Source organism: Callospermophilus lateralis, chromosome 1, assembly GCF_048772815.1.
Source record: "Callospermophilus lateralis isolate mCalLat2 chromosome 1, mCalLat2.hap1, whole genome shotgun sequence".
Classification (NCBI taxonomy): Eukaryota; Metazoa; Chordata; class Mammalia; order Rodentia; family Sciuridae; genus Callospermophilus; species Callospermophilus lateralis.
Genome location: NC_135305.1, coordinates 19,656,653 through 19,682,919, shown reverse-complemented (window position 1 = coordinate 19,682,919; position 26,267 = coordinate 19,656,653). Strand labels below are relative to the sequence as shown.

Here is a 26,267-nt window from a genome sequence, read left to right as displayed (position 1 = left end):
TTAGGGTATTGTGTTTACTATATCAACCTTGAATTTATGGGTTTAAAAGTTTCCAGTACTAAACACACACACGTATATATATGTGCATATAACTATGTGTGGGTGTGTATGTGTCTGGGTGTGTGTATGTGTGTGTATAAAAATTCCTAATGAGATTCATATGGGTTTTACAAGGAAGGAGTGGTGGAATCATTTCAGTCTTATAGAACAGCATGCCCAAGCTTCTGTGGCCTGAAATAGTTTGATCCATGGAAGAAACTGAAAGAAAACTAGTGCAAGTAGGTCACAAAGCAAGTGGAAGGGTAGGCAGAGCCCGACCATTGTATTGAGGGTCATCTTGAAGCACTTGAAGAACTGGATCTGCATCTACAAGCATTATGAAGCTGCTGAAGTGTCTTAAGCAGGGTGGTGGCACCAGGTGAATGTTTTTAAAGAGGTAGTTGTTTGCAAATGGACAGAGATTAGAGTGCAGGGACTCATTGGGGAATTCCTGGGATGGTCTAGATGAGAGGCTAGTGGCTTGGATTGGAGTGGTAACAGAGGTGGTGAAGATAAAGGCAGAATCATGTAGCTTAGCCATTTATTGTATGAGATGTGGGAACAGAGGGTTAAGGAGAAGGAAGTGTCTGGAGTGACTCCCAGGTCCAGAGCTGGAGCAGCCTGGTGAATATTGGTGCTATTTACTGAGACACGAAAATCGTAAGAACATGGACTGTGTTCATTTATATTCTGTCTGTTGAAAGAAAAAGGAGCAGTGATGGAGTTCTTGTTTGTTTGTTTTTGGAGAGAACAGAAACAGAAGTAAGAAGCATAACCTGTATCTTCAGAGCACTTGCACCCCAGATGTTAAATCTACCCATGACATTGCCCTAATGGCTGGTGGGCTTTTCAAGCCAGAAGAGGCTTTGCTATGTGCTGTGGGCTTCCTCACTCCTACGACTTCCTCTCTGTCCTCTCCTCCTCTGTGTGTGATGCATTCGATGAGCTCAATTTTCCAGTTGAATTTGCTACACCTCTGAACTGTCCCACTTTCAAGACTTAAGTTGGTCAGTCTTTTGGCTCTGGTTTTCTGTAACACAGTAGAGTATTGTCTACAATGATCTATGATATACTTCAAAGTAACTGGAAAGGACAGGAACAAAAGTTCCTAATCCATAAAAACGATGGATACTTCAGGAAATGGAAGTGCTTATCACCTGGACTGAACCATTACGCAATGTGCCTATGTGTCACATTATCACACTGTTCCCCATAATAGGTACAAATGTTGTGTCTCAAAAATATTAAAATAGATCATGAGAACAAACTGGTTAATAGGAGAATGAGGAAATAGATGCATGCATAGTCAATGAAAGAAAAATAAAGTTGGAATAAACCTGCCAAGTTTGAAAATAATTTTTTTTCACCAAAAATCAAGCTTTTAATACAATATTTGTTCTTCTTTTAAAGCTTCCATAATTTTGGTAGTAAATGGACAATACCAATGACTTTTCCATTTTATCTTACTGTTATTTGCTGTGGATCAAGAAAAATATTTTGGTGGCATTGCAATTAATGCTCCAATCTCTCCAGTAGGTTATTTGAAAGTAAGAAGAATTCATAGAAAGAAAAGGTGATCAATTTGAGTTCCCTGAGTGTTGTTGATAGAACACTAAGAGTGCTACAGTGTTTTTAAGATTTAGGAATAAAGAGTTATGTACATGAATGTCTGTACAAGCATCACTTGTGGTAGCCAATACTTGGTAGACTCTCATTGCCTAGTGCACAGGAACAACTGCACACTTAGTGAGGGTATTAATCATGCTAAAAGAATGGGAAAGGAAAACATGTGAACAAGTATGATTACAAGTGAAAAAATTGAATGTATAATGCATCAAATTTGCTTTTCTTTTTTCTTTTGGTACTAAGGATTGAACCCAGGGACACAACCATTGAGCCACATCCAGCACTTTTTTATTTACTTATTTTTATGAAACAAGGTCTCACAAAGTTGCTTAGGGCCTTGCTAATTTGCCACGGCTGGGTTCCAACTTGTGATTCTCCTGCCTCAGCCTTCTGAGTCATTGGGATTATAGGTGTACATACTGTGCCAGTTCAAATTTTACTTTTTTTTTGTGGTGCTGGGGATTGAACCCAGGATCTTGTGCATGCAAGGCAAGCACTCTACCAATTAAGCTGTATCCCCAGCCCTCAAATTTGCTTTTAAAATAGAATTGTTTTCTATATATGTTTTTGTATCCTCTAAACTTTCTATGATAAAATGTATACTTATAATTCCCTATAAAAAATGTGTATCTACCTAGCATGCAGAAATAGGGACAATTTTACAGATTTGATGATTTGAGACATTTGGCAATAGAGTGAAATAAAAATGAAAGTAGTCTTGAAAAATGGATTTTACTTCATCAGTAAATAATTATCAAGTACTGTGTGAATTCTCTGGACTACATAGCGGTATGTAGATATGGAGATTGCTCATTTGTGGAGCTTATGATCAAGTACCTGCCCTCCTAGATTCCCTTCCGTTGGGCTCAAACAGCTAAAAACATAGTAAGGACAGTTTGGGTTTTTATCTCGGAGTTTTTTTCTTTGAGACACATCAGGAAAGGAAAGTGCAGAGAGTAGAAGAAAGAAACATTCTCAAAACAACCTGAGTATCTGTACAGCCTCAATAGCGTTTAAATTCTGGCTAAGTTTAACATTTTTCTTTTCCTTCCTTTTATCACTCTCCTAATATGCTTGGCCTGATGTATTTGTAGTTCTACTCCAGGTTCTAGGATGGCATTTGTACCAAAGCTTGGTTCTGTTCAGTTAGTCACAGTCATTTGTTTTTCAGTATTTAGTGATAATTTATCACAATCACGTTATGTTGCAAATATGTAAGAATCATCATCTTGTCTCTGAAAAATATATTTTAGAACTTTTCCTTATGGAGCTGCAAACCAGGCTTTGCAGTTATGTGTTTCAGCTCGACTCAGCCTGTATTTGTGCCTGAATAAGACCATGGTGATCCTACACACCAAGGTGCCCAAGGTTAACTGGCATCAACCTCCAAAGTTTTTATTGAACTAATCAATCTTTTAATTGATCGGTTGAATTAATCAATCATTTAATTCAAATCAACTCAGCTATCAATGTTGAACATAATGAGGCTGCTTTTGGCATGTTTGTTGGCAAATGAATAGGCACATTGCTATGCTTTAAAAATGCTATTCTTTGGAAATAACCTTATTGTGAAATGTTCCATTTTAAATATATTATTAATGTGCAAATCTATTTCACTTGTCAATCCATATCTGTATACCAGCCTTCATTTGGTTAAAAACACATTTTTAAAAAAAGATAGCAATCTTGGTTTAAATTTGTGGCTATAAGAAATTGAAGCTTGGATAGTGCCCACATTATCAGCAATTAGCTAATGTCATTGCCAATAAAAAGTTCAGGCTTCAGTTAGATTGCAACCATCCAGTTCATATCAGTTTCAATGTCCTAGAAGACAGGACAGTGGATAATGATGCTTTCATCAGAATTTAGAAATGGAAAAAACTGAGCACCTGGAGACTTCATTTATTTATTAATTTAACACATATTTATTGAGAAACTAATATGTTCTTAGAGCTGTGGTGTGCACTGGGGATACAGAAACGATTATGACATAAACTGGGTAATACTCATGTTCCCATGAAAGCTCTGTGAGAGCAGGGTCTCATCTTTCTTCATCTCTGCTGTATCCTTATGAGGTTCCATTTAATAACTGGAAATAGAATCCCAAAATGGACCTGACTTCATAAGGTAGAGACAGTAGATCAAATCTTAAACTATTTTTCCCTTATGAAGGATGATATTCACAGAAAAGACCTTTGTGGAACACATGTAGTTATTCATTTTTCTTCCACTCAGGAAAGATGCTTAAGATGCAGTTGAATGATTTTTAGGGATAACTTTGCATCTTTCCTAATATTTTTAAAAGCAAATCATGTGAAACCTTGTATTCAGAGGCGCATCTTGCAAGTGACACTTGTGATTAGGACTCCACATGGAAAGGAACATGGTGGACCACCATACCTTCAGAGAAGCCCTATTTTGATATTCAGATGCTTTGAGGTCAGGATATTCCTATCACTTGTTATACTCTCCTGCTATTTTGATTACTGCAAAGACAGGCCAAATTACAAGGGCTGCAAATAATTCTTAATAGTTATTTTGAAAATGTTTAGTCTGTAATAGCAGTTAGGAATCAATCCGTGGGTTGAGCCAATGTATGAAAAGAAATGTAGTGATTGATTGTCCTTAAAAAAAAAAAAACAAAAAAAAAAAAACTAACTCCTGCTATATGAACTTGGTAGATAAGTGATCAAATGGAGGCAAGAACAGCTCAGGAGACCCAACTCTTCCCAGCACTAGCTGAGAAGCCTTGAACAAGCCACTTAACCTCTTTACAACTTTCTAGGTCCCATTTATAAAATTTTGCCAATTTTACTTGTCTTATTGACCTCTGAGGTTGCCATAAAAATCACTGGAGGAAAGGAATGTGAAGGCTGTTCACTGTATACACTGTGTATTTGTGTTCTTAACCCATTTGAGATGCTACAAATTGCTTGGAAATCAGTCCACAAGTGACTGATCTCATTGATAATAGAAGCATAACTGCCCAGGGACCAACCCACTTCATCCCCGCTGAGCATTCCAGACATTTTAGTGCGGGAACAAGGTCTATGGGAAAAGTCAAAAGGAGACTGATCAGAGGAATTCTACTGGCCCTTCCCAGGGCCTGTGCACAAAATGGTCCCCCGTGCATTGTTATTTTGCTGTGTTTGTTGATGTCTATGGCTTTCGAGAGAATGACAGATGGATATCTGGATGATGAACAAACATCAGTTTTCTAGTGCAAAGGCAGTGCCTCTCACCCATGGTATTGCAACCTTCACTGGATACTCTCACTTATAAGTGCAATAGATAAAGTACAGTCTGACTTTCTTTCATGGAGAGGAATGACATTTTCCAGTGAATTTTTTCAGGGGTACACACACTGATCCTTTGCCTTTTGTTACATGGGTAGGACATGGTGATTCTAGCTTCTGATCTGAGCCCCGAGTCCTACAGCAGGCCAGATTCCTTATGTCAACATTTTGTGCATGGCACGGACTGAACCCAAAGCTTGTAGTAGATCTTAGCACACTGTTCTGTGGTGGAGGAAGGAGTTGGGAACTACCAGCTGGTTCGAAGGTAGAGAAGAAGAACAAGATCGATACACTGTAGGTACCATTTTGCTTTGATTTTTAGCTTACTTTAAGCAACTCGACATAAAAAATATATAACGTATAGTCTTGTGTTTAGATATCTAAATTTCAATCAGTAGTGAAAACTAATAGTAGAAAAATATTTAAGAAAAAGCAAACAGAAATGTATAATAGGAATGTGAAAGTCAATTCACTAAATCAACTAAACGTACCTAAATTTTTCAGCGTAGATGGAATTGAATGAATTACCTGGTTGCTTTTGTGACATGTAGCCTTAACTAGAAAGTGTGAATTAGGACACTACTTCTTTAGAAATATCCCAAATCCCTAAGTACCAACTTCACTGTTGAGATTGAAAATAAGTCAAGAGTCTATTAGAATTAAAAGGGTTCAATTTGGCTACATTAGTACTTACAAAACTTCTATATGCATGCAGTTGTGTTAAATTCTACAGATAAGCAGTGAATGATTATATATAGTACTTGCCTTTCCTAGATATTATATATGTTTATCTTTGTATCTACTTGTCTCTTATAGGTTCTATTTATTTAGGAAACCTCACATAGGCACATAGGCAGAAGAGAGTCAGGAAGATCATATCCATTCAAAATTTGAAGAATCATAAAAATTAAGTGCTTCATTTCATGTCCCTCTAGGAGCCTAAGCAATTAACATTGTGCCTTAGAAATAACATAAAGAAACATAGGTACTTTTTTAAAAATGATGATGATGGTGGTGGTGGTAGTGGTATCGTGGTGGTGGTGATGGTAGTGATGGTGGTAGTGGTGGTGTGGTAGTGGTGGTAGTGGTGATGGTGGCGGTGATAGTGGTAGTGGTGGTGGTAATGATGGTGATGGTGATGATGGTGGTGGTGCTGTGATGATGATGGTCATAGTGGTGATGATGGTAATGGTGATGGTGGTGCTAATGGTGATGGTGATAGTGGTGATAATGGTGATGGTTGGTGGTGGCGGTAGTGGTTAATGGTGGTGGCATGAGAAGCAATTGGCTATACCTTGCCACAACCTTTGAACTTTTTAGTATCCACACCACATCTTTCTTGATGTGTATAGTTATCCCAAATTTCAGCTGCAGGCTAACCATGGCTCAGTAAAGACAGAAATTACATTTTTTTCAGGAGTCAATGTCGTGTGTGTGTGTGTGTGTGTGTGTGTGTGTGTAGCCATGGGAAGCTTATCAAACACTGACATCAGTTCCTTTCCCATGAGAAATCCAGAAATTTCATAGAGCCATAAATGACTTTCTCTTTCCTATTTGCTTCAGACAAGTAGAGAATTTTTCATAAAGCTTAAAAATAAGCATGTGACCTTCACCCTACTGTGGATACATTCTTACTGCTTCTCCAATCAGAAATTACCTTGCCTCTAAAAATCCACACCCACTCTCTGTTAAAAATTGAAAGATCCTGGCTGATGGAAATAGCAGCATGGAGCATTCTTAATTAAATGACTCTCCAAGGGGAAAAAAAATAGAAGAGGCTGAAGAAAAAATGGCCCTGATTTAAGACATCAGAGCCCCTCCTTTGTGCTGTTTGTTATGTGACCTTACTCTATTACAGATAGGAATTTTTTTCTTCATACTTGCACTAAGTTGGCTCCTTTGACAACACATATCAAAGCTACACCTTTAGCATTTTATGTTTAAGGATAATTTGCAAAATTTCCCTGACTGGCATCGCTGGTCTTGGCCACCGGATGGTATAGCAATGAGCTAAGGGATGCACCATTCTGCTTTGCAGATGAAGAATAACAAAGAAGGAGGAAGAGGAAGGAGCTAGTCTTCTCATATAGCATACTAAGTTAAATATGAGGCTTTTTCTAAGTCATGTTACTCTTCTTCATTCATCACTCACTCAGCCAACAAAATTTTATGAAGCATACGTTCTGTGCCAGGGAACATGCTTGGGATTACTGACAAGACCAAGTCCCTGCCATCAAGAAGCCCATACTATACAATGATACCTCTGGGACAAGAAGAGCCCAGAGGACTTGATAAAATGCTATGGAGACTTAGAGGAAGAAAAACCCTTCAAAAATACTATTACTATCCTGATTTTAAAATTGGAGTAATTGATATCTGAAACAAATTTCCATAGGACCAGACCACTATGAAGTGTAGAGGTCTACAGGACCTGTCAGGCTGTCTTCTTCTGTCATTCCATACTGCTGTAAAGGGAAAGACCCATGTTCATTCCAATGTAATGGTTAAAAGCTTTGTCTGCAATCCAGTAAATTTGTTTGTTGTACAATGTCCTGAGAATTCTCTTTTATTGCATAACTTTTCTTCAATAGTGAGAACAATTTCCATAGTCAATCACTTTATTTAACCCGTTTAATAGCCAAAGTCATAATATAGTATCCTAGTAATAGACCCTGAGCCTCTCAGCTACACATTTATACAAACATAAATTTAAACAAATATAAATATCTAGAGAGATTTTCATTTATACAATCCCATAGAAAACACCAAAAAAGTACCCCATGAAAATCAAGAGAGTCTCATGCAGGCTTAAAACTTTATACTGCATACTATAGACAGATTTTACCCAAGACACATAGGTAAAAGCTTAAATAGAAACATACACTTTTCAAAGTAAGCTTGTTCGAGGTCTTGATATATATACAAGCCACTAGACATAGGTCTGGGAAGGTGGGTGGTTGACTGTGAAGAGCAGAAACAGTAGACCGTAAGGTGAGCCCAGGGCTCTGGGGCCGGTGAAGCTTCTCTGCGTCCCAAGAGGGTAAGCAGGCCCCGTAGTTGAACTGTTTTGGTATGGGCCACTTGCAAAAACATTCAATATTTCCCTTCTAAGATATGGTAAGCCAAAATATATATATGGAAAGTTCACAAAGTCATTGGTAAATAATCCAGTGTTGACTTTTAATTTAGAAATAACTGGCCAAATTAATCCCAGCCTCCCCTCTACGGCTTCCCCCTGTAGCATACAGTGATTTGTATTACCTTATTGTTTTCTCTCATTGTTTGTCTTTCTTTTTATTATTTTATTTTCCTCCTGGTGTAATAGATGACTGAAGACTCGGAGCCTTCATGATTTTGTATATTTTGAGCTCATAAATCCCTGCTCGTTGTCATCTCTGTCATAATATGCTGTCTTTTCCAAGGCATGTGTTATACAAAGAATCTTTTGAGTGATGTGTAATACAAAGAAAAGGACAGAAAACCCTAACTGTACCATGTGATGTGTTTTCTCAGGATGAACACAGCTGTGTAGTCAGTGTCCAAATCAAGAGACAGAATAGTACTAGCACCTCAAAAGCTCTCTTGGTGCCCTTCAGAGTCATACCACCCCCACCATCATTTCCATCCACTATTCCAATTTCAAAACCAAGTATTAGCTGTGTCTACATTTGACTTTTATATGAATGAAATCATATAGTAATTTTTCAGTGTCTTGTCTCACATTATGCATCCGAGACCAATTACCTGTGCAATACCTAGATCATTCTACTTGCTAGATGGTATTTCATTGTTTGCCTGCCACAATTTACCTATTTTGCTGTTGATACACATTAAAATTATTTTGAGTCTTTGACTATTATGAGTTGTGCTTTTATGAACATCTAGTTCATGTCTTCTAAGGAAAACATGGATGGGTTTCTACTGTGTAGGAGAAAAATTTCCAGGACATGGTGCATGATGGATATTCAGCTTTAGCATACACAGTCAGATTCTTCCTAAGTGATTTTGCCCACTTATATTACCACAGAAGTGTATGGGACTTCAAATTGCTTGATTTTCTGAATATTAGCTATCCTAAATGGTGGTTTTAATTCTGGAAGTTTTGATTTGAATTTTTCTAATGATTAGTGAGATTGAGTACTTCCTCAAATGACTGTTGATCATTTTAACATCCTCTTTTTTTAAAAGTGCGGGTTGAAATCTTTACATATTCCTAATGGATATTTATCTTCTTATTATTGATTTGTGGGAAATCTTTATATATTCTAGATACATGGTTATTTATCAGATGTATGTATTACTAATTTTTTTCTCAGTCTATGGCTTGACTTTTCACTCTCTTAGTGATTCTTAATTTTAGCATAGTATTATTTTACAAATGACCTTTATTACCCGTTTACAAATTCTTTGCCTGTCCAAAGATCATGCAAAGATCTCCCACTTTTTTTTTTTCCCTGAAAGCCTTAATATGTAAGTTTCACAACTTAGTTCTACAGTCAGTCTGGAATTATTTGATAGAAGAATGTTAAACAAAGGTCAAGACCTGGTTTTCTTATTTTCCATATGGATATTCAATTGAGGTGCTGGATAGGGTTGCTCTCCTCCAGTTGGGTATCGTCTTACCTTCTGGTAGTTTGATAGAGTTGAGGACATACATTTTACTTGGAAAGGACTGAGGTGATTTAACTCATCTGCTACTCTGTATGACTTTGTCCATCTCTGGTTTGCCCCCTCTTCATGGAGGAACCCTCAAGGGTCCCAAGACCTTTCTCCTCCTCTTCCATCTTCTGTTTCTGTTTTATCAAAGTATAATTTACACGTACTAAAATTCACTCTTTTTCTGGACAGTTCCACAAATTTTGATTGATTCTTAAAGTTGTGTGGTGACTGCCACAAATAGAACTACACGATACCTCTGTGAATCCCCAAAGGCTCCTTACCTTTGAAACTTTAAGTTTTTCCTGCTTGACTCTATGAGACTGCTTAAAAATATGGCTCTTCCTCTCGGAAATGTTCTGCTTTCCTTTTTACTCTCTTCCATTATCTTGCCTTTTGTATATTAAGGACAACCAGTGCCTCAAGGAGGAATCCCTGAATGGGAGATCACTATTCCAGGCCCTCCTTCTCTCCGGGAGGATACTGGCTCCTCCGATCCTGGTTATTGCAGACGGTCTCTGATGCCTTCAAATAAATTTTGAGTATTTTTGAAACTTATCCAGATTTTGTAGTCGTTCCCAGGGAGAACACTGGACTGCCACAATCTATTCCATTAAAGGCAAATACCTAGGTCTGTCTATCCACCTTCAACACACTCATTAAACTCCCTGTCCATAACATTTTGTAATAAATTTCAAAAGATCAATGTTGGCAGCTATGACAACTCCACGTACTCAGTCATGGTGAGAGCTTGGAGCAAGGCAAATCTGGGTTTTAATTCTAACTCTATCATTTATCAACAAAGTGGCAATGAATCGGAATCTGTTTCCTTACTTTCAAATGGGGATAATAAAAACAAGTAGTCTCACAGCTTTCTCATGAAAATTAAATCACAGATATCAGTTATCTTGTACATAGTAGTCATCCAGTAAATTATAGATATTATCATGTGATACATTATCATTTAGCTCTGTATAATACACTTTTTTCTCAGAAGTGATAGAGATAGGAGTTATTAACCCAAAGCAATACTCATCACTGAGCACCCCTTAGATGCTGAAAAGAGGAGGTTCAGTTGACATTTTATCCATATCTGCAGGTTCATTCACAGATATTAAGACAAACACAATACATTTTTTCCTTAAATTATCCTAGAGTTTATATATATATATATATATATATGTGTGTGTGTGTGTGTGTGTGTGTGTGTGTGTGTGTGTATATATATATATATTTTTTTTTCTCCCATCTCAGTTGAAGGGCTCTTAAAAATTCTACTTCAAATGCTTCATGTTACAGATGAAGGAAGCAAGAGGCCAGGAATGGTTAAATGACTCGTTCAAGGTCAATTCACCCATTAATATTCATTGGAATGACCCAGATTCCCTAAGATCCCATATTTCCTGTCTTCTAACATACTTTTAGCTCCCATATTCAACTATAAATGTAAAACAGAGACAAATATTAATGTTTTATTGTTACTGGCTCATTCTAACTAAAACTCAGGGAGCTATTTTTAAATATTTTATTTTAATATCCATCCCCCAAAATTATGTGATCCCCTGCCAACTAAGACTGGAATCGCTACTTACCATCCCTTTCCCACTCTGAGGATTGTGTCCTATAGCTTTTTATTCGATTGTAAAGAAATATTTTGCCTTATCATCAACACCGAAGAGTAAAAAGAACTCATGTAAACCCACAGAAAGCAGCTGTCTTCAAGTTACCAGGTAAACAGGGGAGTGGGGGAAACTCTGTTCTTCCAGGACCTAGATGCAAGGTGGCCCTGTACATCCTCTGTGGGCAGGGACAGGTCACCAAACATTGCTACCCTCACGATTTCCAGCAAAGGCAACCCTTTTGAGAACTATTTTTTTTTTGTAAGCTCTCTTTTTGTTCAACACGTAATTTGACCCATGTTCTCTACCAATGGACATATGAGCCTGAATCCCATTGGGACTGAATAACTTGGACAAATTGTGTGATCAGAGCACATGGTCATCTCATTGAAGCCTTACACCAGGATTCTCAAGGGCTCCACTCCTGGATCACTCTTCCCCAGATCTTTACACAGGTGACTCTTACCTAGAAATGTATTCTTCAGAGAGACCATCCCTCACTATCTGACAGAGTGCATTGTATGCTGCCACAACAGAACACTACAAACTAGAAATTTATAAAGAAAAGATATTTATGTCTCACAGTTCTGGAAAGTGGGAAGTTCAAGATCAAAGTGCTGACTTCTGGTGAGAGCCTTCCCACTGTGTGACACACGAAGGCTTCATATGGCGGCAATGTGCTCAGGTCTCTCTTCCCTTTAAAAAGCCACTAATCCCATCATGCGGCCCCACCCTCATGATCTCATCTCACCCTAATCGTTAACTCCTGAAGGTTCCACCTCCAAATACTGTCAACGTTTTAATCTGCGAGGTAAATTTCCAACACATGAACTTTGGGGGCAGAGTCAAACCATAGTACTATTCAGCCTCCAGTGGCCTTCAAGGGGTCCTCTATCACATCCTATTATTTTATTTACTCACTATCAGAAACAGGTGTTGTGCGTGGCATGGTGGCATATGACTGTAAATTCCCAGTGGCCCAAGAGACTGAGGCAGGAGGATGGCAATTTCAAAGCTAGCCTCAGCAACTTAGCAAGAGCCTGTTTCAAAATAAAAATTAAAAAGGAGGTTGGGATGTGGTCTAGTGTCTAAGCACCCTTGGGTTCAATCCCTGGTACCAAAACAAACAAACAAACAAAAAACCACATGTGTAATGTGTTTAGCACAGGACCTCATACACACACACACACACACACACACCACTCAAAGAAATAGTTATTATTGTAATTTTCATAATGTACATAGAGCAAATTATGAAATGAGAATTGGTTTGTAGAAATAGTAATGTTGAAATCAAGAGGCCCTAATGCAACTGTGTAAGGTAAAATTTTAATTAAATTCTTCTTCAGTCTATTCCTCTTGTTTGCTATAAAGGTATCTATTTTCAAAAAGGTTTTCTCATTTAACACTTGCAATAATTTCCTGTTACAATAAGTTACTCTTTGAGACCCTTTCCTCCTTCCAGTTCCACAGCATCCTGTTGCAAAGGGGCATCTTTCTGAGAACAATTGTGGTAGATATTTAAAGTATGATTTTTAACCTCTTTTTGCAAAGAGGTACTGGCAATGTCTTTCCATTTGAATAACCCAGGAAAACGCTACTTTCCATCTGTCATGCTACTGAGTGGCTGAGCTGGAGGTTTTCTAAGGGTTCTGAGAAAATACAACTCTCGCAGAGATGGAAATCTGATTGAGGGGAGAGTATCCTTCCTTTCCTTTTCTTACACCTCAGTTCTTCCACAGTGAATGTTTTATATTAAACCCATTTCCTCCCACCACTGATTAGATGGTTAAGTCAAAGGAGCAAGAAATAGTGCTTGGCTGTTGGCCACTGACTGAGACTGGGAGAGGGGGAGGAAAAAAGGGATCATTTCCTGATGAGTCCAGCTCTCTCTCCCTTCCTCCTTCCTTCACCTGGGGTCTTTTGCCCCTGACCATGTCTGATCTAGACTCAGCTTGGCTCATAGAGAACTTTGGCAACTGCTTCTGAGCCAAGTCAACGAGAGTCTACGTGTTGGACATTTCACAAAGAGCTCTGGGTTGGAAGGGCAAAGTGAAGAATGGTTGACCTGAGGGTTCACTCAGTTACGTACTTGAAGTTGCAACATAAATGATGGTAGAGAAAGATCTTAAGAGCTTCATCCACTTCCTGGCCCTCAGACCTGGAATCTGAAAAGAGAAAAGAGTTTTTCTGAAGACAAATTCCATTTTTAGTTACTTTGCCCCTGCCTTTAAGTTTTCTCCTTAAAGCCTTCTGTCTCACTAATAGAATAGTTCATGAAACTATTGTTTCCACCAATTTATAGCATTTTCCTTCTATTTTCTGTTTAATAATTTCCAAATTTTAAAATAAAAATACTGAAGGACTTATGAGCAAAGAAAGGAAAACTAGTTAAATAAATATTGACCTTGTCAGAGCATTGGTATAACTATATAAACTTCTCTACCTCATCATTTAAAATAATTCAGAAGAATTGTTCAGGAGAATAATCATTGTATTTACCATCTTTAAAATTCAAATGCACAATAGCTATTTCTACCCCAATCTTTACTTTCCCCCTTAAAGTCCTAAGTAATAATAGTACCTGAGAGAGAACTAGAATTTTAAAATATATAGTCTACATGTACTAAAATTCATTTTACTTAATTGTGTTATAATCCTCTCTTTATACTAGGTATCAAGAAAGCGTTTCAACATCATCCAGCTGAATTCCTCAAGGCTTGGTGATTAACCAGAAGGCTCAGAAGTGGACATCTGACTGCCAACCTGTGAGTAGAGTCTGTGTGTTTTTCTCTGGGCTCTGCTCTTAGCAGTTACACAGCCTCTCTGCCTGATTTTTTTATTTCTGCACCTAAAGATGCATTGTGAGAAACCAGTCTTTCTGCTGTGCTCCTCCAAGCTTACTTAACACTTACCAGTTAGAATCTATTCAGTTTTGCAAGAATTGTTTTCCTATTTTATAATCTGATTTTCTGCTTCATTTTAAAATATTTCCTGCATGTGTAATAGCTTAGAAGGGTCTTGATCAGTACTGAAGTCTTCATTCACTGTGAATAATGCTGATGGCTTGAGGAACAGAGAGGATGAATCAGTTATCAGGGTAAATAAGCTCGTTTTTGCGGAAACGCTGGTGCTTTCAGGAGCAATAAGCACCCCTGTCTTTCATTGAATTCCCTCCACTGGGAGGAGAATGTCCCCAGCAGAAGGACCACCTGGGGAGCAGAAAGAGGGGATTGGGGAGATAAAGGAAGGAGAACCAAAGGAAACTTCCCTCACTCAGTTTTGGGGGAATTTAGCACAGTTATCAGGAAATTCTTGTTTCAGGATCATATGAGTTGTTCCCTGTGCTGGTTTACTTGGCCTGCCACAGCAAAATTCCACAGACTGAATTAGAAAACAGATTGTTTTCTCACAGTTCTGGAGGCTGAAAGTCGCGATCACTGTGCCAGCAGAGCTGGTTTCTTCTGAGGCCTTTCATGCAAATGGCCGACCTCTCGGTGTCTTCACATGATGGTTCCTCTGCAGACACCTGCCTGGTGTTTCTGTGTGCAAAGTTCCTGCTCTTGTAAGGACACGAGTCAGTTGGATTAGGTTCACCTCTTGAAAGAGCTTATCTCAAAATGTGGGTTCACTGGAGACCATGGGGTTAGGACTGCAACATGTGAACTTAAGGGAACACAGTTCAGTCCCTAACACCACCATTATCAGTTTTTCCTCTCTAATAGCTGATTTTAAGTTTATTGCATTTGGACTTCCCTCTTATGCTCCTCTCATGCAGTCGCCTAGCACTTACATCACACTCAGAGCCTGTGGGTTTTCCATAGTGTGTATACAGCCGTCACTCCCCTGTAACATTATTTGATTTCTGGAAGTTGGAAGATGTACCTGTTACATCTCTTCCAGTACTAGAGGAAGTTTCGTATACAGTAGTCATTTAATAATGACCAAATGAATGAATACATGGCTAGAGGATTAGATGCAGCCTCTGAACCTACAACTTATTTGCTCTAAGTTGTCTCCAAATGATGAGTATCCAACGGCCTTTCTCCTCACTTGCTGCTCCTCACTCAAACAGGTAGAAATAAGTCAAGGTCGGGAAATAGGTTTGATCTGGAAATAGATGTGATCTGCTGACGTCATTAGTGTTATCTTTCTCCGCAGAGAGGCACGAACATTCCCCTGATGAGGTTGCCCTTCTGGGAAGGATGATACATTTAGATTGTGACTTTGTGAGTTGGAGGGCCTCTGGGACTTCCAAGGGCATGTGTCCAGAAAACAAGAGAGACTCAAGTGAGAACCAGGGAGAGAGATTTTCACAGTCCCAAACTGTGGACAGGAAGTGACAATGTGTCAGTAGATGAGGACACCAATGAAGACTGTGTGAGGGGAGAGGAGCAGTGGCATAAAAATGCCATCAGAAATTGTAGGTTGAAAGTTTTCCTGGTAAGTAACAGAAGGACCCTCCCAAGAGGAAGAAAACCCACATACTACGTCTAACAAGGGTACCTAAGAACATGGGCATTACCTGTATTTCTCATCCCTTATTTCTTTGGACCTATTTTTTTCTTCTTTTGCCTCTTTTCTGGGGGGCTATGTCCCAAACTATTCCTGTGAGTCTCGCCTCACCCCCTGACCGACACGTGGTCAACTCCCCTGCCCAGGGGCTCTTGTATGACAGCCCTTTCTTTCAGGACCATTTTCTTCATCAACCAAGCAGAGTTGATCAGAATGGATGGTGGGGGAGGCCAAGATCAGACCTAATGGCCAACAGAGACAGGTCCTTCTGAGTGTTATGTGCTTGTGACTCAGTTGCCACAGAACCTCATCTTGTCTAGAGAGTCGGTAAGGGGCCCAGTTGGGAGGGAAAGTTCTTTTTTTCCACTGACTCCCCTCCCACTTTGTCCATTGTTCCCTCTTATCTCACCACTCCACCTGTTCTCTGGAGTAGGCTTTGGCTACGTTTTAAGCTCTCACTGCTGCACCAGGATAGGTCTAGTGGGCAGTGGGAGAGCCAAGCCATGGGTCATGGCAGCCATGATGAGCCTCTCCTCTCTGGGCTCCACCACCACCTGTCACTCCTTAATGTGGCCACATTTGCCCCACGACCGAATTTCCCCGAGTATGATGCAAATAAGAGGAGGAATGGCATTTATTCATTTTTCTGTTGTTTCCAAAGTGTTCTTTTCCTTTAACTTTTCTATTTACTTCTGTCCACCCCTTTTTTATCTCCTTAGTTGTCTCTTAAGCAGAGACACTTGATCTTTTGAGGAGTTGTGTGGCTATTAGCAGAAATGGCTACCAGAAGTTTGGAATCCTCCTCCTCCTCCTCTGTAGGCCATCTTACATTTTTTTTTTTTTCAGATAAAATTCGAGACACCCGCATTCAAGCCCCCACATCTATACTTTCCTCTGTGTTCTTGAAGTAGTTCAGCAAAAGATGCCTGTTGTCGTAAAGGCACCTAAAATGTCGCTGACACCTGAGTCAATGATTTTATGCAGACTGATATTTATATACAAGGGGAACTTTTGAAGGCACGAGGAAACAGTTCTGCAATCCATGAATGGCCTAGTGGGGGTGTTCCAGTGAATGATGGCCAGTGGCCAGCTTAGGTGCCTCCTGACTGTGTTTCATTAATTTTCAGTCAGCTGAAGGGCGTGGAGAAAAAGATCATTTTCCTATGAGCATGTAAAAGTAGTGCTTTGAGTTGTAAGCACCTAGCGGGCTTTGCCCTTGTTTTAGAACAGCATAAATGGGAGATTTTATAACCACTGTGGGCCAATATGTTTGGAATCAGCTGAAGCTCCAGGTGGGGTGGAAAGAGAAGTTCAGGGCTTTTTTCTTCCTTTTTCCTTGAGTTTTACAGAATAAGCCTCCTTGGACACCCTTAACAAAGTGCTTGGTCTCTTCTTTAGTTCAAGTGTGCCAAGCTTATCAGAGCTGGATCTGATGAGGTCCTTGTTAAACCTTTACTATGATTCAAGAGCCTTTACTACGGATTCCTGTTGGTGACTGTAGAACCAGGCTCAGTGTGGAAAGGCCTGGAACTCACTCTTTCATCCAGGAGTCTTCCCTCAAGGAAATTATTCCCAGGATTCTCATCACGAGATACAAGAAGGAAAGTTTGTTTAGGGATTGAGGGCACACGAGGAACACAGGTTCCCAGGGACTTCCCAGCATTTCGGAAACCTTAGTTGTCAGGAATGCTGGGAAGCATATATTCAGTCACTTACTGATTCTTTCATTGCAGTTCACCACATGCAGACTTTATAATTTTGGCTAAATGATGGAGCGTCCCTGGCCCCAAACTGTTCCTGGCCTTAGGAGGCATCTCCACAAAAGCATACCTCCCTCCTTGGCACAGCTATTGACAGAAGGATATTGCACCAGGGTGGGCAAGCCGCAGTGGAGGCACAGATAATAGGGAGAAAAGCAGACACTGGTGGTAGGAACTCTTGTCTAGAACTCCTCTCCAGCCCTTCGTCCCCATAAGAACAAGTGAGTGTGCAATAAAGAGGAAGGAAGCAGTGTGCTATTTAGCTTTGAACCCGAACTATCAAAAGTCTTACCTGAAATTCCAGCTGTGAAACCATTTTTATAGTTAAAGGATACAGACTCAACTACTTCCAAACTCTGCTTCAGGAGGCTCAACAAAATTAGATTGTGAACCTCTTGCATGACTCAGTACAACAATGTTCCAGTAGGATTTAAGTAGAACAACAGTCAATCTAGTGGGAAAAAAAACAGAGACATTTTCCTTCCTACTATTCTCTCTCCCAGGTCTGACAATGCCAAATTAGCCAAGATTTTTTTTTTCTAAATTGACTTTTCCTAGAGGAAAAGGCAACGCTACATTCCCTGAAACAGATATTTTAGGTTAAACTTATTACTTGAGGGTTTTCTGCCCCCCTCCCTTTTGCAAATTCAAAACAAAATGTCCATCATTCACTCTCACACCACCAACCTTTAAGAGCTAGAGACAAATGGAGTCTGAATATTCACGCCAATGTGGTACAAATGAGCTGTGATTTCAGGATGCTGGCTGTTTCACTGACAGGGAAAAAGAGTGGTTTAATATCTTTGGCTAAAAACACTTTCTTAAAGAGGGATGGAGAAGGCCAACATTAATATTGAGTCCTGTTATTTAATAACTAAAAATGATATATTGTGGAATGGGGTATCCTGAGTTGGGGGGAAAGTGTGTTTATCAAAACCAGAGAATGCAGTGGGGGAGTGAGTGCAGACACATGTGGGGCTCAAGGAGGGAGCTCTCCCAAGATCAGTCTTTCCAGTTCTTCCAAGAATTCCTCCCATACGTATATGAGACCATGATTTGGGGTTTGATTTTATTGCAGATTTACAAAATATATAAATGCACATGGTCCCTGGCTTATGATGAGTCCATTTAGGATTTTCCAACCTTACAATGGTGCAAAAGCCATATGCATCTGGCAGAAGACATACTTCAATTTTTGCTTTTGGATCTTTTTCCAGGCTAGCAATATGTGGTCCAGTATGCTCTGGTAGTGCTGGGTACCACAGATTTTAGTCGGTCCCAACATCATGGATGCAAACAACTGACACACTACAGTATACCGTGCCGCTAGGCCAGGATGCTTTGGAGGTTAGATGTAGTAAATGCATTTTCAATTTATGATAGGTTTATTGGAATGTAATCCCAGTGTAAATGGAAAAGCATCTATAGGAAGTCATTTGTTATAATGAGACACTCTGGAGACCTGTCTAACTGCTTCCCCCAGGTTAATGACTAATGGTTTATAAACTAAAGATGCAATTATAAGTTGAGGTTGATAAGGGAGGCTTGTGACCATCATTAGCAGCGCCTTCCTCAAGCATATATTCAGTCACTTACTGATTCTTTCATTCAACAGGTATATGTATATATACTGAATCGGAACTTCTCCATCCCGGGTGCTATTTTAGGTCTGAGCTCCATTAGCAATTCTTTTACTTTTTCCTATAAGAGAAATGTTTCTTTAAAAAAAAAAAAAGATGCAGTGGAAACTTTGGTAAATCTAATAATATGTGCATTGTTGTAAATTGTGATGACTGGTATTCTTTATTTATTTTTCATTGGCCTTGTCTTGGCAAAAGGTCATAATATTTTAAATTATCTCTGCCCTCTCATTTACCTATCATACTTAATTATATGGCTTATAGGCAGAAAACAATATTGCAATGGATTAACCATATCTGTAATTCTACTTTTCTGCAAATCACTTCAAAGAAGATGCCTAATTGCCCCCTACATTATTTACTTGGTAAGTTCTGGTTTTCAAGTAACATTAAAAAAAAAAAGAGGAATATAATTATAGTTTCAAAGTAATTGAAATGAAAATCAAAGTAAAGCTACTGGGACATTATTATAAAATGCTCCTAAGAATCAAAGGTGAGAGACCAGACAGTGATTCACCACGAATCCAGTGGGGCATCAGCCAAGTGAACCCAGGGGTAGGACCCTGCCATAACCCCAGTCCTAACATTTTACATCTAATTTTGTATTCTCTTTCTTATTTATTGTATTTTATTTTATTTTTAGTTGTTGATAGACCTTTATTTTTTATTTGCTTATTTTTATGTGGTGCTGGGAACTGAACACCGTACCTCATACGTAGGAGGCAAGTGCTCTACCGCTGAGCTACAACTCCAACCCCTGTATTATCTTTCTTAAAGAAGACCTATCAAATAATCTTCAGGTCCCACAAAACCTGCATCTACCCTGAAACTGACACAGATAAACTTAGATGATTTAGTTTCATGTCTAAAGTTAATTAAATCAGGAAAACAAAGAAATGGTCCAAGTGGGAAGGATGGTGATTCATTTAAAATTTTTTTTGGTAGAATTCAGCTTGTTTTCTAAAGTGAACACCACTTAAATGAAATAATAAATCAGTGTGCCAAAGCACAAATGCACATAAACAGGAGGTTCATTTTTACCTCATTAATAAAGATCTAGAATGTGCTTACCCCAATGTCAGGCAAGCCAAGCCCTGATGGGAAGCAGCTTCCTGGGAAGACCATTGGTAGAAAAACCTTCCCAACCGACACAGGATCACTTCATCATTAAGGTCCTTGCCACTGTCTACCTTGTATGATCCACTTACAGGTCTTATGAGAATTAGCCTAGTGTTGTAATTAAAATCACAGAGACCAGCTTACCTTAATATTGCCTTAATATTTTTACCTGTAAAATGAGAACAGTGAGGATCATTATAAGAATTTAAATTGATATGTATAAAGTTCTCAGAACTGTGCTTGATCCTTAGCATTACATAACTGCTGACCAAATAGTAAATCTCCCTACCTAGATTATAAACTAGTATGGAATCACCTGTGAGTTCACCCTTGTGACTTCTTACAGTGCCTAGGCTGGTGTGTGATCATTTATTAGTGAAAGACTGTATCCATCAATGACACTAACCAACAACTCATGCCCATGCTGCTCTGCAAATGTGCTTCCTTTGCACAGCATAGCTTTGGAAAAATCTGAATTTGTTCCTAGGGGCATGTATTCTCTGTTTTGCCAAAGACCAGCACTCCCAAAGTATTGGATTTTCTTATTCCTTAAAAGCATTTGAGTTTGTCATGTCTGTAATAAATGAGTGATCATATAATATGCAAACACTCTTATTTTATGGCTCATGAGAGTGATCAAATGGGACCAATGAAGAAGTGAAATATCAGCCCTTTCTATATGCAGCCCTTTCTACTCCCTGATGCTCAACACCAAGTAACCTAGCTATTCCTATTTCTATACTAGAAGTCACAGAAGGGAAATAGAAAATAGGTAATGGAGTGAGTACTTGTTTAGAAGCAGAGGAGTCCATTAGCTAGTGTTGGAGTTGACAAAACCATGTCACAAGCTAGGTTATCTCAGCAACTTAGAAACAGTTGGTTTGTCACCATTACTGAAGAGGTAGGGGTCTGTGGTTCACATCTCTGCCATCCATACTCAGGGACACCTGCTGACAGCTACTTTTGAAATATTGCCAACCGTGGAGGACAGGGAAAAGATCGCTGAAGGTCTCACATCAGCAAGTCTATCCAGAAGAAACATAATACTTGTGTCCTTGGTCATCAGCCAAAAATGGTCACTTGGCCTCCAATGACCACAAGGGTCCAGGAAGTTCCCAGATGGGCAAAACAGGATCATGGACAACTAGCACAAATGACCTTGGCTGTGGCATCATTTGGAAGTTGGAGTCTCGGGCCAGGCTTCTTAAGCTTTTCAATAAATTCAGCTTTATTAATACTTTCATGCATCTGTAAATGCATGGCAAAATACTCAGAATTATTGGGGGATATCAGATGATATAAGCCCTAAGATAAGCAGCTTCAGAGTTAGTCAAGAGAAAGAGAAGTTAACATTTGAATAACAAAGCCATGTAGTATGAAGCACCAAAAAAGAACATTGTCAACCACCAGTAGACTCTGAAAGAAAATGGTTCTGGGATAAAGATAAGACTTGAACGAGATTCTAGAAAAAGATATCAGATTTGCAAAAAGATTGGAGGGCAATTCCTGTTCCAGGAGAGAGGAAGCAGATGCAAAGGCCCAGAGGCAGAAATGAAGGCCAAATCATTGCAAGACTCAGGAGTTTAACATGTCTGGGAGTCGTGTGTATATGAGAGTGGGATAAGAGGAATCAGGTGATAGATCCAGTGGAAGCTTCTGGAGTCTAACAGAAAACAGGATGGTGATGTGTGGGAGGAAGATTATCTTTACCCAGAGCTCCCTCCAAAGCCAAAGTCCTTACACCTCCAAGGCACGAACCCTTGATGCTTATTCCCCAAACCAGGAGTCCTAGATGGCTAGCAGCTTCCCAGATCTACGAGACAGTCACTGAACAGAGACAGCAGTAAACCTCAAGTTGCTCCTGCTTCCAATTTAAGTCATGCTTGGTCACTGTTCCTGCTGACAAGAATATCTAAGTTGAAGTGAAATAGTCTCTCATTGCTGGGGTCAGTTCAGTCTTCTTGCTATATAACATCTGGTTTTGAAATTCAGCTGAGACCCTGACTTAAATCTGTTTAACTTAAAAAGCAGCAAGAGAACATCTTGTTTTCATGAATGTCCAGGGGCTGTGTGTCAACAAATAAAAGGTCTGTTTGTGGTATTCAAAGTGGAAAAGCTGGTCGTGAGATGTTCTGCCACTGGGATAAATTTTTTATGAACTGCTCGTTTCTTGGAATCATGAACCAAAGTTTGAAAACACAGTGGACCAGCTTCATTGAAATCAGCAAATTTCTTCTTGATGGTGGGTAAGAAACTTGTTTTTATTGTTAGAAGGCCACTGAACTGGATGGGTCTAGAAAGATGCTCTCTTTCCTACCTCCTCTTCAATTTACTTCTTAAATGGATTCCCTGTATCTGCATAAATTCTGGAAGATAGCATTTAATGGATCATTATTTTTGTATTACGTACATAGGACCTGCAGTGGGAGAGAAGGGGATAAGAAGAGTTCATCATCCTTCAAACCTGACTAGTTTCTTGCCTCCTATCTGCTTCTTTAGGAGAGAGATTAGAAAGGAGTGTCCAGGACACCATAGGTATCAAGTTATATTTGATAAGTTAATACAAACTCTAGTCTTACAAATTTATGTTCTCTTTATGAGTGCATGTCTGTATATGTATTAATATAATGTTTGTTTGAAAAAAAGCTGTTGGCATTCCTATTTTACTTTAGCACTGAAGAAACCACACTGAAGATTTCATTGTAACGATCCTTGCCTCAACCACTCTTGATTATATCTGGATTTGAACACAGTGAAGAAGACAATGAAGCTTATAATGCAGTTGTGTGGGGGCTTTTTGTGTGATGATATTCACATTCCTTTGGCCAAATAACTCCCTGTAACACAAATGCCTGCTGAAGGTCTAACCATCTCTATTTTCCCAATTTAAAGTTGTCAGACAACATCTTCCAATAGAGCAGCTGACCAGTATTTAGAAATGGTAGTCATTTAGGATTTTTTTTAATCTCTCAAATAGTTAATTCATTCCAGTGGGATTGAACTTATGACTTTAGCCTAATTAGCAAGAAATTCCTGCCCACTAACCTAGATGGCAAAGACAGTAAATAAGATGCCTTGATACAGGATGGGCATACTGTCTAAAGTCCACTTTCACTTTTCCAGTTGTCACTGTGCACCTTCCTGATGGCCAAGCAGAATATGAACTCTTCAGCTTGAGTGGGAATGAAATGGGTTAATTTTACTTTGTTTTGCTTTGGCTGCCTGTGTAGACAGGGTTGAAATGGGAATGATTTGTGAGTTCCAAAGGATCCCAAGAGACACGCTCATTCATTTACAAGAGGTATGATTCCACAATAGTTTTTTGCTTTGTATGTTTGAAAACATTCCCAAAGAAACAAAGTTGGATGCAAAAAAAAATATTGGGAGAAAAGAAAAATAATACTCCAAAATTCTGAACAATTCTACTTTAATAGGTTGATCTGTCTGCCAGCTGGCCCCAGGGTTGACTACTTGTAATATATACTTTTGGTAGGCCACATGTAGTTCTTGGAACTGTTTATATCAGGCTGCAGAAACTTAATTATTCTAAAATTGGCAGGGATCGCTTTGATTACTTAATTCAAAATTGCTTAGTCATCTCTATACTTAGTGTGGACAGCTTTTGTTTAAGTGTGAAAATTTGGAAAACACAAGGGTGCTCCAAAAAGATTTTAGGTCAGGTAGAAAAACAAAAAAGGGCTTTTTTTTCAAGATCCTTGACAGGTGGTCACCACATGTTTTAATTTGACAAGCTAGGTAACTGTCGAGTTAAGGTCCTTAATTACAACTATTTTTCTGTTTTCTTTGTGGATTTTTGTCCGAAGTAAAAGTTGCTGCCATTGCTTCTGAAGCTGTGGTCTGATCCTACATTTTGCAAAGTACAGGTTTTCCAAAAAGAGTATGAGGAAATCTAGAATCAGCTTTCTTATTCTCCGAAACAAACCAGGTTGTCATTTCAAGCCAGTTGTCACAAAGACCCTGCTTTTTTTTTTTTTTTTTCACCAACTCTCTTGGTTCAAATCCAGATCTCACCATCCTGAACTACTTCCTTCCAAATGGACTGCACATCTATAGAACTTCAGCAAGGAAATGGCCAGACACAATGAGCTGCTTCCGTGTATTTTAAAGCTTAAGTGGCGCCAAAGGGCTCCATTTTGGGCGGGGGGCGGGGGGGGGGTAATGCCCATGGCAAACCCACAGTCTTCCTGGACCTGACTGGGGCTCCTAAGAGAGATGGTGAGAAAAGATAAGTCCTGTGGCCAATGTATAGTGGCATCAGTCCTGGGAGGGCAGGTTCCCAAGCTAACATTGAGAACGGGGCCTTCTGTTTTTAATTAGTGGGCATGGTTAGAAAGTGAAATCAGGCAACACTTTTTCGGGGGATGGAGGGTACTGATGGAAGCATTTAAATCTCCCTGAATGTCAGTGTTTTCTAATTATGATGGAGGAGTGGCAAGAAAATCTCCAAAGACCATGGGAATTTGAAATATTTCAGCTCAACTCTGAATCTCATCTTTTCCTATTTATCATGTCTTCTTTCTCCTTCTCTGAACATCTCAGAATAAACCTATTCCTCCATCACAAAGGAAGCTCCCCCTTCCTGAAGTCAGAATGTCTTTCCTAAGACAAAGATCTTTTCCCTAAAAGGAAGCAACCACGTACAAATCAAAAATAAAATAGAAATCCATTTCTCAATTCGCCACCATCCGTAAGGTTGCTAAGAGCTCAACTGGAGATGCGGAGAATTTCTTAGCCAAGTTTGTCTGTTTACCAATGGAGTCCAATAAGTAAGAAGTGCCCCAGAGTCCATTCCAATTTAACAAACTGCATACTGAGTATAAGGAAAATACTTGGCTAAGAACTTTGAGGGTTAACAAAAGTGAGTGATCACCTCATGGGACAGACATAGACACGTACTTATTTAATTAAAATACAAGCTATAGGCTAAGTGTGCCACTGCAATTTAATATGATTTAATATTTAACTCAAGTTTCAGTAGAAACTCAAGTCAGGGTGTGCTTCAAAGATCCTCGAGTCTTATGCTGATCTTAAGCAGACCCCCCCTCTGCTGCCATTCCTTACGTAAAGAAAAGTCCAGACGTCCCTGAACCAACAAATGGGGGAAACTACTATCTAAAAAACTCTCGTGAAAACAAGAAGAAAGCAGCCTGGGCCCTGTTTGATTTATTATTTAATTTATCTGTACATTTATGTGTTTAAATTATGTGACTCCTATGTCCATAAGACAGTGGGTCACATACCTTGTTTGGGTTTTGAATCTTTTGATTTTAGATCATAAACTCCTAGTAGATAAGCCTGTAACCTGCTTCATACTTTCAAAATACAAGAGATTGATCTGATGACCATGAGGAGTAGAAGTTGAATAATTCACCAGGGAAGAACTAGTTCCTGATTAATAATAGCATTCCTTCCTGCACAGCAACATGGCCATGAACAGAATACCTCTCGCACACACCTTGGAGTGGTTTCCAGCCAAAGAAACGCATTTGTATTCCTCCAGCTATACCCTCTCAGCTTGTGGAAGCAAGATAACTGGCTGAGTTTCTGGGGTCTGCTTCTTGGTCACCAAATTGGTAGTGTTTGTGGAAATGACCTATAAAAAAAATCAGGCACCTGAGTTGCTAATATTTTATAGATGAGTAAGTCCAGCAAGTAAAATTATATAAAATTTTGTGATCTCTGTGCCTTGTTTATAATCGATGAAAACCCATAGTCTCTGATCTTCATTTCCAAATGTGGGCCTTGTCACTCAATCTGAAGTGTGGTTTTTTCTTCAGACAATGTCCAACTTCTTTTACATTTTCCCAGCATTTCACTTTCTCAGTAGCAAGTGTCACAGAGACACTGCCCAATCCAAAATATCCTCTGCAGGAGAACAGAAAGAATGCTAATCAGGGAATCCAAAGAAGTACTTAGAGATGTGGACCTGTTCTACATTCCTCACATTACCACATTATTTTAGCTTCTCCATGAAGG

At 39.2% G+C, this 26,267-nt stretch overlaps 1 protein-coding gene across 4 annotated transcripts in view; it reads left to right on the top strand.

The window, feature by feature from the left end:
- Positions 1-26,267, top strand: part of Cald1 (caldesmon 1) — a 175,652-nt gene that overhangs the window by 47,329 nt on the left and 102,056 nt on the right. For all 4 annotated transcript variants that reach the window (XM_076832983.2, XM_076832963.2, XM_076833006.2 and 1 more), the window contains exon 2: positions 13,911-14,004. The gene's annotated coding sequence lies outside the window, so the exon portion shown is untranslated. The remainder of the gene's footprint in view (positions 1-13,910; positions 14,005-26,267) is intronic.